Raw genomic sequence first — 19544 nt, 5'->3', positions numbered from 1 at the left:
TCAGAGACATGCTCCTTTTCCCAGATTTGCGTATAAGAGAAGAAATGCTCTGCAATTTGATATTCGCCCAACCAATGACATTTACATGCCTTTATTCACAGACTCCTTGTGATTGTTTTTTTTATAGCCTGCACTAGTACCCATAAAACCCCCAACTGAATGTTGATCATTATTTATCTTCCCTTCCTCTCTTCCAAATGCCAGAGTAAATTTCTCAGTCAAAAGATAACCTGGTTCTCTTCTTTTTCTTAATTTTTCCCTTCATTCAATCCCATCTGCAGTACTGTGTCCAGGTCTGGAGCCCCCAGTACAAGAAAGACAGGGAGCTGTTGGAGAGGGTCCAGAGGAGCCACAAAGATGATCAGGGGACTGGAGCACCTCCCCTATGAAGACAGGCTGAGGGAGCTGGGCTTGTTCAGCCTGGAGAAAAGAAAGCTGCGGGGTGACCTCATTGCAGCCTTTTCAGAGCCTACAAACAGGAGGGGAATCAACTCTTTGAAAAGGCAGATAACAGCAAGATAAGGGGAAATGGTTTTAAGGTGAAGGAGGGAAGATTTAGTTATATGTCAGGGGGAAGTTCTTTACTATGAGAGTAGTGAGGTGCTGGAACAGCTGCCCAGAGAGGCTGTGGATGCCCCATCCCTGGAGGTGTTCAAGGCCAGGTTGGATGGGGCCCTGGGCAGCCTGGGCTGGTATTAAATGGGGAGGTTGGTGGCCCTGCATGTGGCAGGAGGTTGGAGGTTCATGATCCTTGAGGTCCCTTCCAACCCTGGCCATTCTGTGATTTCTACATAGTTTCTGAACACCTGCACTTTATATTGGACAGCAAAACAGTAGGCAATTAAAAACTTAGAGAACAACTGAAAACGAAGCTTGTCTATGTACAGGGAATTATACATTAGACAGTAATAGCTACACTGAAGCCATGAGTAAGCCATTAATTTACATGTGTATTCAGTGCTAAAAATTGTTGGGATTTTTATGTTTAGACTTCAAATTCCAAAGGAAAGAAATTCAAGTACCCATGGCAACCTTAATTCTATTCATCTTGCCCTCTGATGCAGCATTTGTTCAGCAATTACATACTCCTGAGTAAAGCTGTGCCTCACAGATGATGTAAAGCAAAGTTAAAGAATTCTGAAAATTAATAAAGTTCTCCAGTACACTTGTAAGATTTACAGCTAGGGGCATTCTAAACATATTTAAAAAAAAAAAAAAAAAAAAGAACTTTCTTAGTCTTTTGTAGGAAAAACATGTTAATTACCATCAAAGAATTTTCGTCTCCTCCATTACACTTCTACTCTTAACATTCCTTTTCACGTTGCTCTCAGTGTGAGAAAGGAGTAGCATGTTAGTCATCCTAGCTTTGGATGCTGAGTTTCTGCTTCTCGGCACATGTTCCAGCGAGAGCTGAAAAACAGCATTTGCCATGACTGTTTGGGGATTTTTCCTACCTTTCCCCACTGAATGTTTTTATAATAATTTGTTTAAGAGTATGGTATCATATGAGGATGTTGAAGAAATGAAGAACTGCATCATAAATTTCCAGGAATTTTACTATTCATTTCTAGGCTAGTTTTCTAATAGTAGCGTGCTGATATATTCACACTGTCTGTCCAGACAACATGCAAATTTACAAGTTCTCCCCTATCACTTGGCTTCAGCTAACTTTACCCAAGATTGAAAGGGGGGAAGGGGCTGGGGAAGCTTCTAACATAACTGAGTTCTTACAAGTTTAGTGGATGAGTAGGCAGAGTAGAGAAGACAGAAATCAGCACAGCCAGCAATGCTCCAGGAGAGAGACAAGCAGAGCAGAGCTGTCTCCCATTCTGCTTTACAGCGGCCAGTGGCATTAACATACTGACAATGCAAAGCTGCAGGTCAGCCATGAGGTTACTGCAGACTGTGGACAGGAGGGACAAATCACGTTTTCCTATTGGCAATGTTCTTCAGTGCTCCCTATAAGCAAGGTTTACCAGCCATATCTCCATACTGTTCCCTTGGAGAAATCTAATGCTTCAGTAGATAGAGATGGAAAGGTCCCAGCTAAGCTGCACCGTGCTGAATGGGAAGATTCATGTAGCCATGCAACTAAGGGCAGCAGAATGAGAATATTGGAGCAGACAGCTGATACACTTAAAGAAGGGGCTGCAAATCACAGAGCTACTGCAGCATTCAGCTGTGGCAACAGGAGGAGACCCACTGCACCAAGTACACTCTGCTAAGGCTGAACAAAGAGCCGTATTACTCAAAAGAAGTGCATTACCATTTGCAGCGAGTCACTTCTTTACATTGTAAATTTGATACAACAAGACATTTTGAACCCAGGAGAGACCAACAGCTGGTCCTACTTAGCTACATAGAGCACTGGCAAGCTTCTCAGCTCTGCCCAAACTGCCCCAACCAGAAGGTGAGCTCTGAACTGCAAAAGTACAGGCCACCTCCTACAGAGATACATCCCAGCACCTTCAAAGGAAGAACTGAGACACTTCTTCAGCTGTCACTGAAAAAGCACTAGTAGTTTCTGGAGCAAGAAGGATGGGTCACCTTGATTCAAGCCAGGAAAATGAAAATAACTTGCTCGAAAGCACATCTAGAACTCTGGAATCACAGCACATTTTCTTTGTTTGCTCTGCACAGGCAATGCACAAGCACTAATACCACATTCAAATTAGACTGGATAAAAAACAGAATAACAGGATTTCCACTTCTCCCCACTGAAAAAAATAATAATATTACAGCATTAACTTTGACAATGGCAAAGTATAATGATAATAATTAACATAACTCACTGTAACTTTAGTAACAATGTGAGAAGTTGCAACTGAAAAATACTCCTCAGCTACCTGATATTCCACGGGACTCTGATCACAGTTTGGGACACGTGGCAGCACTGCTCTAGAGTCTCCAGGAGCTCTTAGATGGTCCAGTTCCTTGAGAAAGAGCATCTGATCCTGGAAAGTATTTTGTGGAGATCTTAGACGTGTAAAGAAATTTCAGTTGTGCTCAGTATCTAGATAGGCCACATCTCCATCTGTTTCCTACAGTCAAAGCTATAAGCTCTTTCCATGCTGCAGGACGCTATGGGCACCCCACACCATACACCAGAGAGTAAACGAGACCAAGGAGTAACAAAGAGAAAACCATCTCCCTTACTTCAGCTCTGTGCCACTCAGCAATTCTGAGCCAAGGTATCTTCCGAGAGGACTACAGGTAGAAAGCAAAACAAATGAAATTCTGCACACTCAGACACATTTCTCTCCTAATAACAAACATTTGAGGCCAAGAATGCCCACCTCCTCCTCAGAGCTATAGAGGATGCATAAGGAACAGTCAACTAACTGCTCACTATCCACCAGAGGATCACACCAGCAGTCCTAAGTATAAATGAACAAACAGGCTCACAGCTATAATTCTCACATACACTACTCTGTTGATCAACTTTATTTTCCCTTCCTAGAAGATCTACCTGTTCCCCTACTTCTGCATTTCACAGGTGTACAGATGAACAAACTCCCAAGCAGCACTCCACAGAGGCACTTCATTCACCCAGGAAATTAAAAAAAATGATGCAAAGCCTCATTTTGTGTGTTCAGAGAGCCAAGAAACCATTCCCTGAGGCAGCCAGGAGGAGGTGAGAAACAGAACCATAATAAAAAGCCCTTATCCTAATGCTGGGCTCCCACCCACTGGGACCAGGCTGCACTATTCTAAGTTCTGCTGCAGACCCCCATTCCCAAGATTTTTCCCTCTTGGATGAGAGGGACATTTTTTTCCCCTCCTGAGCCTTCTCCTTCCAGCCTCCCCTCAGCAGCAGCTAAATCTACTATTGGCTGGGGGTCATTGTGCTAATAGGAGGCTGTTGGAGCGTTATCCCTGTGATGTGAGGGACTTCCTTGCCTTTAAAAGCCACACAGAGCCTGGAGACTGCTTGCAGTCTCAAAAAAGATGGATAGTTGCATGGGCTGTTTTGCTGGAGTAACCAAGGAGAGGTGCCAGGAACCTGGTGCAGGACAATAAACCAAGAAGCACAGAGATCCTACCAAAGGTAGACAGGTCAGCTAGGAAGGGCGTGCAGCTGAGGAGGGCAAAAGGCAAACGCAGGGAGAAATTCGGTGAGCCAAAGCCAGGATAGGATGCAAAGCATTAAGCTCAGTGAAGTTTCAGTTTGAAACCCACCCTTCCTGTTGTGGTTTCTTCAGCCATGCCCAGAGGTTGTCCATCAGTTGCCTATCAGGACAGGGAACATAAGCACTCTCTGGGCATATAAGAAAATGTGTTTCTCTCACAAAATGCAGAGTCTATTATTCTCCAGCAAACGTATAACATTCAGCAAAAGCTAGCTTGGTTCTGTTAGCAAGTTTATCAGTTTCAGCTCTCACAGAAGCCTCGCCATTCACATGAACAGCAGTGCTATTCTGAGACATTTTGTTCTCATTTGGAAAGGGCGATGCTACAGGCAGCCCTGGCTGGTGAAAGTTGCCAAGCTCTGTGTGCATCACGCCTGCAGTCTGAAAGCAGCACCACTTCCCCCAAACAGGTGAAGAGAGGGACGCTCGCGCATCTTCTCTGCTAGCCATCTAGCTGATAGTGTAGCTGCAGCCCATTCCTCTAAAGTTCCAGTAAAGAAAGCTTTGCGTGTTGAGAGATGTCCTGCAGATGAGGCAGCACCGAAGGGGGCTGCCTTGATTAAACCAGGTTGTTCTGCTGAGAGTCCTCAATGCACGCTCTTGGTTATGGCTGTTAGAGGTGCAGCAGGGTGACATGAATTGCCTTTTATCTAATTGGAAAACTCCCACAGAGTTTAGAAGTACTCATTTAGACAGGCAAATCAATAAAGGAAATGGTAAGAGTGAGAATATAGTGAGACTATAGAGTCTATGTGGGTCCTGCATGCTTCTGCTTAAAAAGGTTAACTCTTCCCTGAAAGAATTTACTGCAATGCCTGCACTTAGAAAATAGCAGAACGGCTGGATTCTACCCAAAATTTCCATGAGTAGTTGGTGGCTATATCCATAAGGGCAAGACAGTGAGCCTTCTGATAGATACCAGAAATTCAAGAGGAGTCATAGAAATTCAGAAGACATTGCAGAGAAGGAAGGAGAGAGGGAAAACTAATCTTGAATGTAACAGCTCTGAGGCTGGCAAACAGAGCAGAAGTTTTATTAAAAGGAAAAAGAAGCAAAACCTGATTTGCAAAATAGTAAGGGCTAGAGCTGCATTTCTATAGAGTTCTGCTGCCACAGGGAACACTGGGATGAGGGAAATGAGCAGAGAAATGACTCCTGCTTTCTCACTTAAGAGCTTTCCTTGTCCTTTTACATCTACCCTCATCAGGGGCTCTGCAAATCCCCACCCACAGAGCTACTCCAAGACTTTGAAACCATTAAGAATAGTTATTTAGTTGCTTAAAAACTCTAGGTTTCAAGAAAAATCACAAAAAAAGCCCACAATTCTTACAGCTGCTTGGTTTAGGATTAGTTTTGGTTCTCTTATTTCTCTCTGGCATTCCTTCTCCTAAATCTCCAATCACTTTCACAACAGGCTTATGCTGAGTAGCTTCAGGCAGCTGAGGAAAAAAAAAAAAATCCTGTTTAGCAATGTAAGTTATCTCTTCTCCCACAAATGCTAATAGGAGTTTTGTGCATAAATCAGGCACACACCGATGGGAGAAGAGATCCTGAAATCTATGTCTGTTTTTTATCCGCTGTAGTGAGGGTTTTATTCTCCTCTAATTTAGGCCAAATTATTGGCCTCAGGAGGAATACTTCTGACATACCTCGGTGTAAGTCAGAGGAGAACCAGGTCCATGGGGTGACAGCAGAGAATTCAATATCTTTGTCCAGTGACAGAAGACAAATATATCAGAGTACCACAGACTGATCATAGTGGCTTCTCAGAAGCCAATAGCATGGAATAGGCTGGGATTCATGGTTCAGTCTCATCTATCCTTGCCTCACCATCCCTCTTTCTTCATTTCAGGCTGGCAGCCACACCTTCCACACATCACAGACATACAGATAGCCTGGTAATTCCTCGCTGGGGGACAACTGTTAGAAACGTCTTGGAGGGAGTCAACAGGTCTGACAGCTTCAGACTGAGTATGAAATCACTCCTAATAACCACTGCATGAGAGGCTCACTGTATATTTTACAGTATAGGATAATAAAACAGGACATCCTTTGCTTCTTTCTTGCTCCTACTTGGAAATATCAAGAAAGTGATCACACAGCGACCTCCCCAAGCTAGCCCCAGTTCTAAGGAAAGGGAGTGCACATAACAAATGTAATCCTGATCATTTTTATTTCAGAAAGCTGTTTTGATGCCTCTGGACCACCAATAGCATATGGACATCTTTTAACATTGGTCTTCTTGATGCCCTCCCAAACATCTGGTGGATCTGGGATATTCAGTAGTAGGTCAGAAGGCAGTCACCTCTGCCAAACACATATCAGGTTTTGCAGAACAGGCCACTGGGGCCAAGGTTTCTTTTTCCCTGATGTGGCTAACTGGAGGCAGAACAAATATCTTAAGAGAGAGATCATGACAAAGAGAGTCTAATGGAATACAACTACAGCTGTGGTGATCAGGAGCTTCCTGATATAATAAATGGGCATAATAAATGCACAAAGGTAATCTTTTCAGGGGAAGGTCTACTTTCATAATCTTTAGTAGGTCTGCTATTATGAGAAAACATTGCTTGGTTTTAAAAAGTATATATAATCAGGATTTAAAGTAAGGTTTTATATATGTATATGATATACGATAGCTTGAATTCTTTTGCTCACGTTTTCTTTAAAGCCAAGGTTTTATTGATAAGCATTAACAAGTAAAAATAAACAGCCTCTTTTAAAAAAGTACTTTTTTTTTGTACTTGCGTTCAATTAGAGAAGGAAACATAATAAAATTAATGGATTTTTTATGAGTTTCTTTCCTTATTGACAAAGTGCATATTTGAATAAGGACTTTATCTCCCCTTTCTTATCCCACACTGAAGTCATGATCCCATACTTTGGACATCAGTCTGTTGCCATGGAAATGATCATAATGTTGCTTAAAAAAAAAAGGTAGTATGATTTCACTGCAGGATCAAGGAGAGATAAAATGATAGGCTGCAAGAGATCAACTCTTTAAGCTGTAAAAACCTTAGTTACTAACAAAAAGAACAATTACAAAAAATACATCCGATTGCATCTTGCATTGTTCAAAGAAATTTTTTCCCCCAGAAGTTAAATATTTTTTAAAGCTCTAATTTCAAAGATCTTTCTCTTCGTTTGTTCTGCAGTCCCACCCTTGAAATGTACCTTTCCTATGAATGAATCCTGGTCATTTTTCATTCCATCCCTCTTCAGTGCCCAGTGAGGGCCTTCCCTCCCAGTTTGTTGTCCCACATCATTAGTTAAAGGAGTGATATTTAATTTGGAGAAATCATTGCAATTGAAAGCAATTATTTAGTTCAGGTGATGTGTGTGATGGAAAGGGGTGGCATGTGCCAGATCTTACTTTGAAATAGTAATAGTACACAGCCAGCATAACGCAGATCTCATTAAGTTCTCTCTAAACCTCAAAGTACATACTTTCAGACACTGAGTATCCCCAGTACTGTAATTTACCTCTAAAGAGGTAAAATGAACTCTCCTGTTCATTTTCACCATCTGCCACAGCACTTCTTCGTACTTGTTAAGAACAATTTTAGTTCCTTCCCGAGAAGTTCAGGAGCCTATCAGAGAACACACTCTTGAGAGATAACCAGGCCACTTTCAAATGTCACACAAATCCAAAGGTCTAGACTTTGAGAACTTCTCTTGTATCAAATGTTTACCAAAACCTGAAGCTTCATCATGGCCACTATACATCTTTGAAGATGCACAGATGAATTAAAGCCTCGAAATAAGTTTTCAAAATCTCAAATTTAATGGCTCACAAGGGGACCAGCAGGAAGGTAGGTTCTACTGTACCTTGCTGATGTAAATCCTGACAGGAGCAACATCACAAGGGCAACAAACACTTTGAAAGACTCTAAGAGTTGTGACCTCAATAATATGCTTTCAGGCCTTATCTGTTTTCATATGCTCTGTTCCAGTGACCACTTTGAAGGGTTGCCAAGAGCCAGAGAAGAGAAGAGAACAGGTGCTGCTAACAGAATTCAACTTTAGACTTTGAGCTTTAACAAGCATGACTTTCTCCCAAAATCTGTCAGCCTTGGCAGCTCTCTAAGAGCTCCTTTCCACATATCCCACATCAAACAGTTTCCCCTACAACCCTGTCACAGGAAGAAAATAGGATTTGTAGTGGTAACAGACAATACAAAAGGTGCTGGAAGAAAGATTAGGGAGAAAGGAAGGAATGAAATAGTTGAGATAAGAGTGTTCTCCTTCCTGGGTTCCCTCATTTTCTTTGGAATGGAAAAAAATGCCTTCTGAACCCCAACACAAACACCATAAACTTGTGATTGCTTCTGAATTCACATGTATACAGCTTGAGTTTCTCAACATTACTGAATCTTCCAAGTGAGAAAGCCTAGAGCATCTGTATTACATACCAAAAGACTATTCACTCCCATTAAGAATTCACTGATTTTTCTGCCTCCAGATGTGTTTTAAGCTGCTGGGAAGCCTCAGAATTGAGCAGATTAATGCATTCTAAATGTCATTCGACAAAGGGCACTGCTGCCAATGGTTCATTCACACCGCATGGATTTAATTACCTAAATGAAGTACACTCCAAGAAGTGCACGTTGGGCTTTTTTCTTTTTCTTTGCACTTGTGTTTTATTGTTGGTTTTTCTGTTATCTTAAAAAAAAACAAAAACACTCCACTTCAGTTTGTATTTTTTCCTTTCTAATTGAAATTAATTTCCCTAGCTGTTTTATTTTTGAAAACACCTGGAACAGGGCTATTATTTCAAAGAGGTAATTATGAAATTAGAAAGATAACTACGATACTTACCTTCTTTAATTACGGATATAAATAGGGACTATAATGCAGAAATTGCTTACAGACATCTTCCTGGATTGCGCTGGAAGAAAACTGCAGAATCTGCTGCTCATCTAATTCCAAGGAGATACAAACCAAGATGAAGTGAAGAGATTGCTCTATCTGCTGGAGTTCTGTCTGAAACTTTGACGAGGCCCTTGCCTCTCCTAGTTCTGCTTGTGCAACCAGAGCAAAAATTGCTGGTTTTGGTTTTAGAAACCTTCCTCTGTTTTTAGTACCTAGTTTAAATCAGATGGTTCCTTCAGATCGTACTGCAGAAAGTTGGACTTCCTCGATTCTGTCAGAAGCACAGCAGGATAAAGGTACAACAGCAGCTTTTTTTTTTGCTTTTTTTTTTTTTTTTTTGCTTTTTTTTTTAGAGTGGAAGTTGTAGACACTCTACCTTTTTGAACTGAAAGAGTTAATTCCACCTTGAAATGCCTACGGACAAAACAGCAGCAGCTCAAATTTCCACACAGAAGGGAGCGTGCTAAAGGAAGGTGACACTGAAGGTGTTTAAGAGCATGCAGGATAAGCCCATCCCAGGCACAAAATGGCTGCTGTGGGGCTGCCCAAGGCCTCTGGGACTTCTCCCAGGCCCACAGCATTGTGCCCTAGGCCAGCAGTGCCCAAGACAAGCGAGAGACAGCAGCAACACAGCCAACAATCAGAGCAAAATGCAGCTCTTCACCAGTCCTGTTCAAAGCCTTCTGTTATTTTAGCTGGCCATAGCAACAGCTATAATTAGGCACTCTTAACACAGCACAGTGCTTTTCAGAAATCAAGGCCCTTTCCTCCTCCGCAAGAGTCATGTCAAGGGGCAGCTTCCACAAGTGCTGCCTGCTGACCTCTCTCTGACATGACTCGATGGTTTGCAGTTATTGATCTCGGCTCTTTTTTCCCCAACAACGGCTTCCGAGCCACCTGCCAGGTAATAAAAATCTGCATCAGAATGCAAGGCACACAGGGTGCTGCGAGCCAGCAGCAACATTTGTCTTACAGACCTGGAAACCTGGCAGTGTCGATAGGGGCCAGTTATCACAGCGCTGTGTGATCTTTCTGCTGAGGTTGTAAATAACTTCCATCAGCATCCAAATGGGGACAGAGAGAATCTGCCGCATTAACTACAAAAGCAAAGTGCTGCTTTGTCAGTGGCAGAAGACGCTGTTAAGCAACATAAACAGCATTTGCCATCGACAACAGCTCTAAAGACTCTGAGTTTAAAAGGGAAGGTTTTGGGACACCGAACTTTTGATGCACCATCGTTAACTGAGTCTTTCTTCTGAATGTGTTTGTACGCATGCTCAATAGAAGCATTTCAGAATGTTTTAATTGAGCCCTATAAGGGTATGTGACATTTCACTCCTAGTCTCAGATGGGAAAATTCTGGATCCCTTTGCCCTCCAAAGCACCTCCATATGCCAGTAGAAACAAACAGATCCACTGCTTGAAGTAGAAGTATTTGGGTGCTACACAGATCTGCTTTTTTTCCTACTCACTCTTTCCTCTAGAGTGCAACCCCAGAACATGCTTTACACGGCTTTGTACCTGCATTATACCCCACTTTCCAAAAGCCCACACTGTGCCAATTTTACATTGAAGAGTCAGTGTAGTAAGTCAGCATAATGATGTAATAAAAGTGATGAAGAATTAGGGTTAGTGCCATTTGCTTTTGCCAAAGAGGTAAAGCTTACAAATCTGACTGCTTTTCCTACTCCCATTCCGGATCTCTAGATCTGAATGAGTTAAAGTAAGCCACAATAGGAGAAAGATTCAGCAAAAATTAGGCAGAAAAAGAAAGGGGGGAAAAGGAGAGAAGTAAAGGCAAACTGACAGCAGCTGTTCTGCAGTGTGCAGTCTCAAGTGTGGAAACCAAAGCAAAACAAAGCAAAGAGCCACACTTCCAGAAGAAACTAGTTATTCTAGGTTATTCTAGGTCCACAAGGGACAAACTGGACCACAAGTAAAACCCAAACTCCAAACACATTATGCTAATCCTCACACCTTCAAAAGATCTTTCCTGCAGTTCTGCCTGTCTCATCACCTGGAGTCTATTAAACATTGTTCATTGAAGAAACTATTTGGTATGAGAATGAAATTTGCTGGATTTACTAATGTTTTGTGAATTTACAAAAACCACAAACTAGAAGACACATCAGGACATCTTTGATCCCATTTTGCTACCTTACATAAATCGGCTGTAAGCTCAAAGGTAGAATGTATGGTCTCTTCATTTTCAGCAAGAAGCATTGAAAGTAAGCCTAAAATGTGAATGTATTTTTATGCCAAGTATATTGGCTGGCTTTGGGAACTGATAACACACATACCAGACTTCCATTTCATCTCAATTTCTTGTATAGATAGCAATTAAAGCCTGTCATGGTTAAAGAGGTTTTTGAAGGCACATGTGGAATGATTCAGTGGTTTCACTCAAGTTTTTGGATGACAGTGGTCCATTCTGATATCATTAAACTGAGGAAGGATGGGGCAGGGGAGGAGGGAAGTAAACTTTTATTTCATCTCCATAAAGGACAGTCACTCAGTAATTGTCATTAAAGTATCCCTGATGGTGTGGCCACAGAAGTTGACAAAGCAGTAGACTTCTTTCTTACTAATAAACTCAGATCTGGAGGACTTTTCCTTGCTGTCACAATCTAGTTCCTTTAACAAACACCAAAAAAACACGTTTAAAAGTAATCTTTGCTTCAATCTAGTTGTTTAAAGCTTTCCATGAGGAGACATTTTACTCATTGTCTTACTTCAGATAGATCTACGATGCATGGATAAATGGATGGTTATATAATTAAGGAAGATTTTAAATGCATTTTTCACTTTTTTTTTTTTTAGTAGATTTCAAGTATGTAACATTTTATAATAATTTAAAAAAATGAGCACTGGAAAAAAGAGAAAAAAAAAAAAAAAAAAAGCAGACACGCTGAGAAAAGTCCAGTCTGCTATTTTAGTAAATCACAGAATAATCTGACATTAGTTAGGAAATTTTAACCACTTGTCTATGCCGTCCTTTAATCTTAATTTAGTACAAAGATTACCTTCCAAAACGTAGGACCCCATACTGCTTATGTTCTTCTGGACAAGTTTTTCCCCTTTTCTTCAACATGATTACTCTACAAGTATAAAAAGATTTGAACCACTGGACCTAAGGACCTGGTGTTCCTCTACACAAAAGAGAAATGAGGAATAACTCTGGTGTTCCTCTACACAAAAGAGAAATGAGGAATAACTCCAATGAGAACACGTCTCCAAAATTGACTAAATTGCACCAAGAGTTCCTTGTCTTGAGGCAACGTTTTCCTATTGAAAAACAATAAAAAACTCATTTATCTAAAAATTTCAAATGTTTATGAGTCTATGAGATCTGGTACTTTTGGGAACACACAAAAAATATTTTTTTTAAATGAATTGAATTTATGGAAGTACTTGATTGCATCATTACTATCAAAGCTAAATTCCTTAACTTGGAACAGCGACTTGAAGCTAGATTTGCTCCTAAAAGCAAGATTTTCTGTGGATTGTAGTTATCTCCCTGGAAAGTTACAAGTCAGAAAACTTCACTCAATTGCAACCTTTTCCTGGAAGAAATTAAGCTCCTTATTCACTTGCTTATTTGACTGGAAATTGTCACATGTCAAGTTCTTTTTCTGAGCCTGCCCAGGAAGGCCACAATAGTACTGGTGCAAAGCCAGGCTGGAATGAGTGCAGCTAAGGCTGCTCCCCCAGCTCTCTTTAGGAAGATTCAAGACTGATTTTTCCAAATGAGTGCTGCAGCCACCCGCTTAAGTGAAGGGCACTCAAGGCTCTGCCTGTTGAAGCTGTGATGCCATGCAAGAAGGAGTCCTCAAGACATCAAGGGCTCAAATCCCCGCCCCGTCCTCCACAGAACCTAAGAGGAGTATCTTTTCATATTCTGTTACAGTGGCATGCAATGCTTCACTTCTGTTTGTCAAGTATCCTCCCACTATCATCCCTATAGGGAAAAAAAAATAATCACACACAGCCTCTCCACCTAGGACCCAACCCAGGAGCAGCAGAGGCACAACAACACCTTTTCTCCTAGACTTCTTACTCAGGTGTAGCAAAGGAGTTTCCTGTAGTCTGTCATCTAATGCAGCACTCAGAAATACAGCAAGCTGAATAAAATCCTAGGGATAAGTAAGGATGGACTGAAATGCTATGCTATGTTATGCTAAGTGAACTAAGCCTATTTGTGATTTTAATTCAATTTTTTTTTTCACATCTGGCCAGCGCAACAAGTTGCCATGATCTTCTGATATTGTAATGAAGTAACACAAACCAGGGTCACCCAAAAATTTTAACGTTTGTCACATAAAATCTATAAATTCTGCAACTCTAGACAGATTTCAGTAACTGCATCTTCAAAAGCCAAGACAATACACATGCTGCACTGTCACGTTGCCATTGTATGACCTCTAACACCTGCTGTATTTGAAATTATTTTCTAGCATTACTAATGCAGAAGAGCACACATTTTGAAGTTCTCATTCCTTTTTTCTTTTGAGATGCTTTGATGACTCACATCACAAAGTTTTATTACAACACAAATATGATTCTACACTATCAACACATGCATTCAAATTGGGTCCCCAGTGAATTAAAGGTCATCACTTCACATACAGCTGCAGAGACTGATACAGCTCCCCTAAACCTGAGTCACTTCCAGATGAGATTTGAAGCCAAGACTGTGTTAGAAGACTCACTCACAATCATTCAATGCATACTCATGCACCCAGACACAAAGCTCTCCCAGTTTTGTTTTTTTCTTTAAAAAAAAAATTAAAAATCAACTAGTTTTTCATAGGCATTTTATAAAACCATTAAGCCCTGTTTTTTAAAGAGGCATTTCTGGTACCAGCAGTCAAGGAAAAAATAAAACTGAAGTCAGAACTGCTGTTTTACACTTGATGTGCTGCATTGTGAGGCAACATGGGTCACACATCTGCATCAGTTTGAAATGTGTCTGGCAGGTTTTGACAAAAAACAAGGACCAATGAAGGTAAAAGGCATAGCTGGACATTACCAGCACTGCTGGCCATCACTGCCTGGCTCCCAGGCTGACAACACTTGTGCACTCTATGAAACGTACTAGGTTGCAACAAAGCCTCCAAGTTAATTATGCAAGTATGGTTTTTGTTTTGGTTTGGTTTTCTGACTTTGTTCACTTTTCAAAGCTCATTCTAGCATGGTTTCATAACACGTACGCAAAAGTTTTGTTTTGTATAATTTGGCTTCCTTAGATCTGTAATTCAGCTGAATTTTCTAATAACTGCCTTGCTATGTACCACACAGCAGAGGTCTGATACCTTCCCTACTGAGACGAGCAGTTTTGCCTTCTCCTTTGGGCTCTCCATACTCTTCCAAATTATTCTGATTGATATAGACCTCGATCCATGCTAATTATGCAGAGCTTCCCTTATAAAGTGTAGTTGCCATGGCAACAGCACCGGGTGAACAGGTGCATGGAAAGCTGTGATATATTAAATGACAGCTACCCTCTGCCTCTGCGATGCAGATTGCCATTCTCAGGGTTTATTTATAGCAGGTAGTAATTAATCTATGTGAATCTCATTTCATTGAGAAGGAAAAAACAAAAACGCACAGAATCATTAGCAAGATTCCTAATTACCTCCACACCTTTGATCTGAGAATTTTGTTGCCATCAGACAACCCTAACACAGAACTACTGTGTGTGTTATTTGTGTGGAGCTGCCATTACCAGAAACTCTAAGCTGTCGCCTGTAACAAATACCTTCTTACAGCCATAGGTTGGAACTTGCAATAGTGTTGCTACAGTGGAGCAACAAAATATAGCCTTCACCCTTTAAAAAAAATTAAAGAAATAAGTAGACAAAAGCTTTAGCTGGCTTTTAAATGGAGGCTTATAATTCCAGAATGGGAATCAAGTACAGAAACCTGATTTTAGCCCAGACAACAACTGTTTCTGTGGCCTGAAGCAAGCCCCATAACCTCCCTTTCTTAACCACTGTCTCTCAAGCATTAGGTGGACTAAGAGTGGACAGTCTGAAAGCACTCTGAAGCTGAAAAATGACTTGTTGTGCTATTGTTGGGAATAGACACTGTAATTTAAACAGCTGCATGAAGTAGACTCATCAAGAGGCATAGCTCAGCCTTGCATGTTTGAGGTGTTTGCAGAAAGTAGATAAGCTTGAGAAGACAAAACTACAACGTTCTCTGTGGCTGGTCAGAATGACAATTCACATGGTGATGCAATACTAGCACCAGATAGAGTACTTGGATCTTGCCCGTGTCTCAGTTTTCATTCTTTTGCTTTCTTATGACTGTGTGAATGATGACAATCAGCAGAAAATACTCCCAAGAAAAATAAAAGTGATAGAAAATGATCACACGGTCAAAATACTCTTCTAAAAGTTTTTTCAATACACGTCTCAGATGAAAATATCCAATGATTCCTAGTTGCTGTTATGGATGCCAGTGGAAATATTCTTACAAGCAAGTGTCAGAGCCACAAACACTGCAAGAACTACATACTTTATTCTGCTGTGGTGGTTTGTTTGTTGTTTGGATTTTTTTTTTTATTACCACAAATGGGAAAAGTTAACTAGCCAACGGATGTGGTCCAAATCATTCACAGGTACAGCTAATACAGCCATACCATTTCAGCCTCAAGCAATTTGTGCCTGGTTCACCAGGTTCATAGTAGAACTTTGTAGCAACAGATAAATTTGCAGTTCTAAGAGAAAGCAAAAAATCACAATGGTGTGGCAATTACTCATTTCCTGAATAGACCCAGTTAAATCACAGCATGAAAAATGAAGGTACATTGGTATGTGCCTAACCTGCTGGGAAATCCTCCCATGATAAAATCCTTCTCAGGAATATAAATATTTCACAGAAATGGGTTACACATGGTCTGAACCCTGATATAAATCACTGCCTGCTCAGACCCTGACCTAGTTTTTAAGCGAAGCACATTCCACCTTTGCAACAGGCTCTACCACGCTTAGTTCAGATGCTGGATAATACAGGGCAGCAGAGAGGACATAACTCCTGCTACTGAGAAACTATAATAGCCTCTTACTGAGTCTCATACTAGACCTGCCCATATTTGACCAAATTCAAGCAGATCTGATGTATGTGAATTGGAATTCATTAGCAGTGTTTTCACTTCATTATAGAAAATGAGGTCTCAGAACAATGCAGGTGAATTATTCTTGCAGACGAGACTTATTTTCACATCCAGACCTGCATGCTAAGGCTTTCCAACTGGCTAGGAAGGCCTGCACCATTGTTAGTCTCAAGCAGATATTGTCCCGCTAGACCAGAGATGGCTGTAGAACAGGATGCTGTAAATATAGCTGCTGTTTGCATCCAGCATGAGTCAGGGATAATGAGAATGGTGCAGACACAGTTTATATGTGCTTTGTGCCAGTTAAAATCCTGCTAAACTGGACAAATCCAAGTAGATTTCAGTCTTGCTTCACCAAGTAAGAGAGAGAGGCTCGGTAGTGCAAACCTTTATCTGGCAAAATACCAAACCTGAACTTCTTAGATCACCTAATTGCTCAAAATCCCAGTTCAGACCAATTTTTCTAAGTGTTCTCTGCTTCTTTAAAGAGCCCAACCAAGGTCCCAGGTCAGAATTCCCAATGTTTTCCTACATCTGCCACAGACTTCTGAAAAAATGAAAGAACACAGAGGCCAGCTTGGTGACTGGGAGCCCACATCTACTGGACATTAACATATAACCTCACAAGTTTCATTAGTTCCTTCAAAAAATCACTTACTTTATCCCCAGTTCCTTAATTGTCAGCAAGGAGAAGCTGCTTGTAGCTTCTGAAGCTTACTGCATTACATACCTGATCTTCAAAACCAAAACCATATGGAAAACTGACCTTTGTAAACATGCTTTTTTCATGGTTTCTTCCTGATGCTGCTGCTTCTTTGCTTACTGCACTTTACCATAGAGTCTGGTCCAAACCAGACTGTAGCTTCCCCCACTAGGGCCTCTCATTTTTATTACCCCACCACAATACAAGCAATAGTTCATACTATAGTGTATAACAGAGTTGCGGTGAATCAAGGACATGGGCAAGAAAAGGTTTGAATGGAAAAAAAAAAAAAAAAAAAAGTACTTCATTCTCCCCACCCCTCACTGACTAGGAGAGGTGGGGGAGAAAAATTCAGACAAATCCTTTTACACCCACGAGCTCATCTGTTTTTCTTCCAGCTCTACCCATTTGTTTAATAAAAGATAGTACTTGCTTTGCTTAATAATTATTAGGTCTAACGTCAAGAGAGTTAAGGTCTTAGTTAAACTCTATTTAAGCAGGATTTTAGATTTAAGCATGCAAACTTAGCACTCTTTATTGTGAGAGATCCCTTGTGTGCATGTGTAAAAGAAGAGGGTGGACTGTATGGGTCACTGCTAGAACTCATTTAGAAACAGCGACCTGGATTTTTTCTTAGTTTTTCTTCTCCCCAGCAAAACCATGAATATTAAAACACCATGCACGGTTTCCACTAAGACACTAGATTTACACTAAGCGTATCAAGTACTCCATTTTGAATGCCTCTTCAGAGTCTCCCCTGTAAGGAGGCATCATGCAATTCTGAGCTAAGGAGCACATAACGATCCTCTTCAGCAAATCCACATTCAGTTTGTGATTTCTGTGTTGCTTTTTCTAGGTGACATCATGTTTCTGCATCCAGAGGACTAGAGGAGAACTTTTTCTGTTCTGTTAATGAACATTCCAAAGGTCTGATTGCCCAGAAAAACAATTTCTCAAAAGTAATGCAGAATCAAAAATTATCGTAGACTAATTATACTGTTAGGAAAACATCTTTCAGCCAAGCCTGCAAAGAGTTTCTCTATAATATTTACGAGAAAGCTTCCTTTCATTTCTGTCCTTCCCCCCAGTCCCAGAAGGAAACTTCTATTTTCTTCAGTGAACACATCCCCTTTGATGTTGCTTTGATAATTCCCACTTCATTGGCTTTTGTCAGAACTGTCATCTTTTCACTTCTGGAAAACCTTACCGGGATGTATCTTGGGACATGGCTTCAGCGACACTTTGGTGACCATAGAGTTTGCTGTTGAATGAGTCCAGCCTTTTGACCCTCAGATTAAAAGTCAGGTACCACAGCAGGACTCTGCTAGAGCTTCAGAGCAAGCCACAAAACATTTGGTGAGAGAAGGAGAGGCAACATCAAATAACACAGATTTTCAATATATGCAGACAGCAGAAAAGCTGTCCATTACAAACATTGTATCATTTAAGTTTATTTCCCAATCAGTCTAATCTTTCTCTTGCTTCCCAGATTACTGCAAGGCACAGCTGCAGTTGTTCCAGGGCTCCCAGGGTCTGGAGGCAGCTCTCCCTGAAGGGAATGGATCTTCCTAATAAGGATCCTCGCCCTGCCTGGAAATTCTCAGCCAAGCACACTGTGTGCCATGCACCCTGAACCAACTAGTTTAGACCATGCTAGTTTAGTCAAAGAAAAAGGAAAGAAAAGATCGGTTCAAATTTCAATGAAATGCTTGGATCTATTAAGGAATGCCAGTCCCAGATGGCAAGCCTAAAAGAAACAGCCAGCAGAAAAATAAAGGGCACAATTATCTCAGAAGATACAATTATTATAAAGCAGAAGAGTAAGGTAACCTAAAAATTTATGAAGAAACTTCAATAAAATTAAATATATAACAGATACTCAAATAGAAGTGATAAGAATATTTTTATGATTTAGGCACATTGCATTAACTATAACTGGTCTGTCAAAGATTTTGAAGTGCCTAAGTGATAAGTTTTAAAGTGACCTCAACTGTAGCACAGTTTAGTTCTGCAAAACTGAGGAAATAAATTCTAATACAAGGAAATTTGTTTACTCTATGAAATCTGTTCCAGACCTGAAGCTTTCACTTGAACTTACATGCAAGAGTGGGAGGCAAAAAGACTGAACAATATTTTGAGTTTATGCAGCATTGTCCCTATCAATTGTCAGAAAACATCGTAGTACCTTCTCTCCATTATTCAAACAACGTTACCAAACAGGAGGCTTCTTTAAATACACACCGTCTTGGTTGCCCTCTAACTCCAGCACTGGCTCTCCTCCAATCAAAACCACATTAATCTGGCATCACAGCAGTATAGCAAGGGAGAAAAAAAAAAAAAAAGAAAAAAAAAAGTAGGAATATCATAGTAATCCCTTGAACAAGAACCATAAAACAAAAGAAATTTCAATTTAAGTTTGAATTGAAAGGAAATCCAAGTGAAATTTGATGCATGGAAATGCAATCATAAGTCACACAATACAACTTTTTCCCTGTAAAAAAAGGGAAACAATGACATCGTTAAGAATGTTGTATAAGAATATTTATGGCTCCACTAATTTTCAGAAACACCTGAGACCTGAAGGGGTTGCCTGCTTTGGAAGATTTTAGGTGAAACTAGGAATGTTTGGTTTTCCTTTTTTTTTTTTTTTTAATTGCTTACACTACTGATTGAAGCTAAAGCTACAGAAATTTCTTAATTGTTTATTTTTCATGCATTTGAC

This window comes from Tympanuchus pallidicinctus, unplaced genomic scaffold (genome assembly GCF_026119805.1).
Source record: "Tympanuchus pallidicinctus isolate F22 unplaced genomic scaffold, pur_lepc_1.0 scaffold3, whole genome shotgun sequence".
Classification (NCBI taxonomy): Eukaryota; Metazoa; Chordata; class Aves; order Galliformes; family Phasianidae; genus Tympanuchus; species Tympanuchus pallidicinctus.
This window is presented reverse-complemented; position numbering follows the sequence as displayed.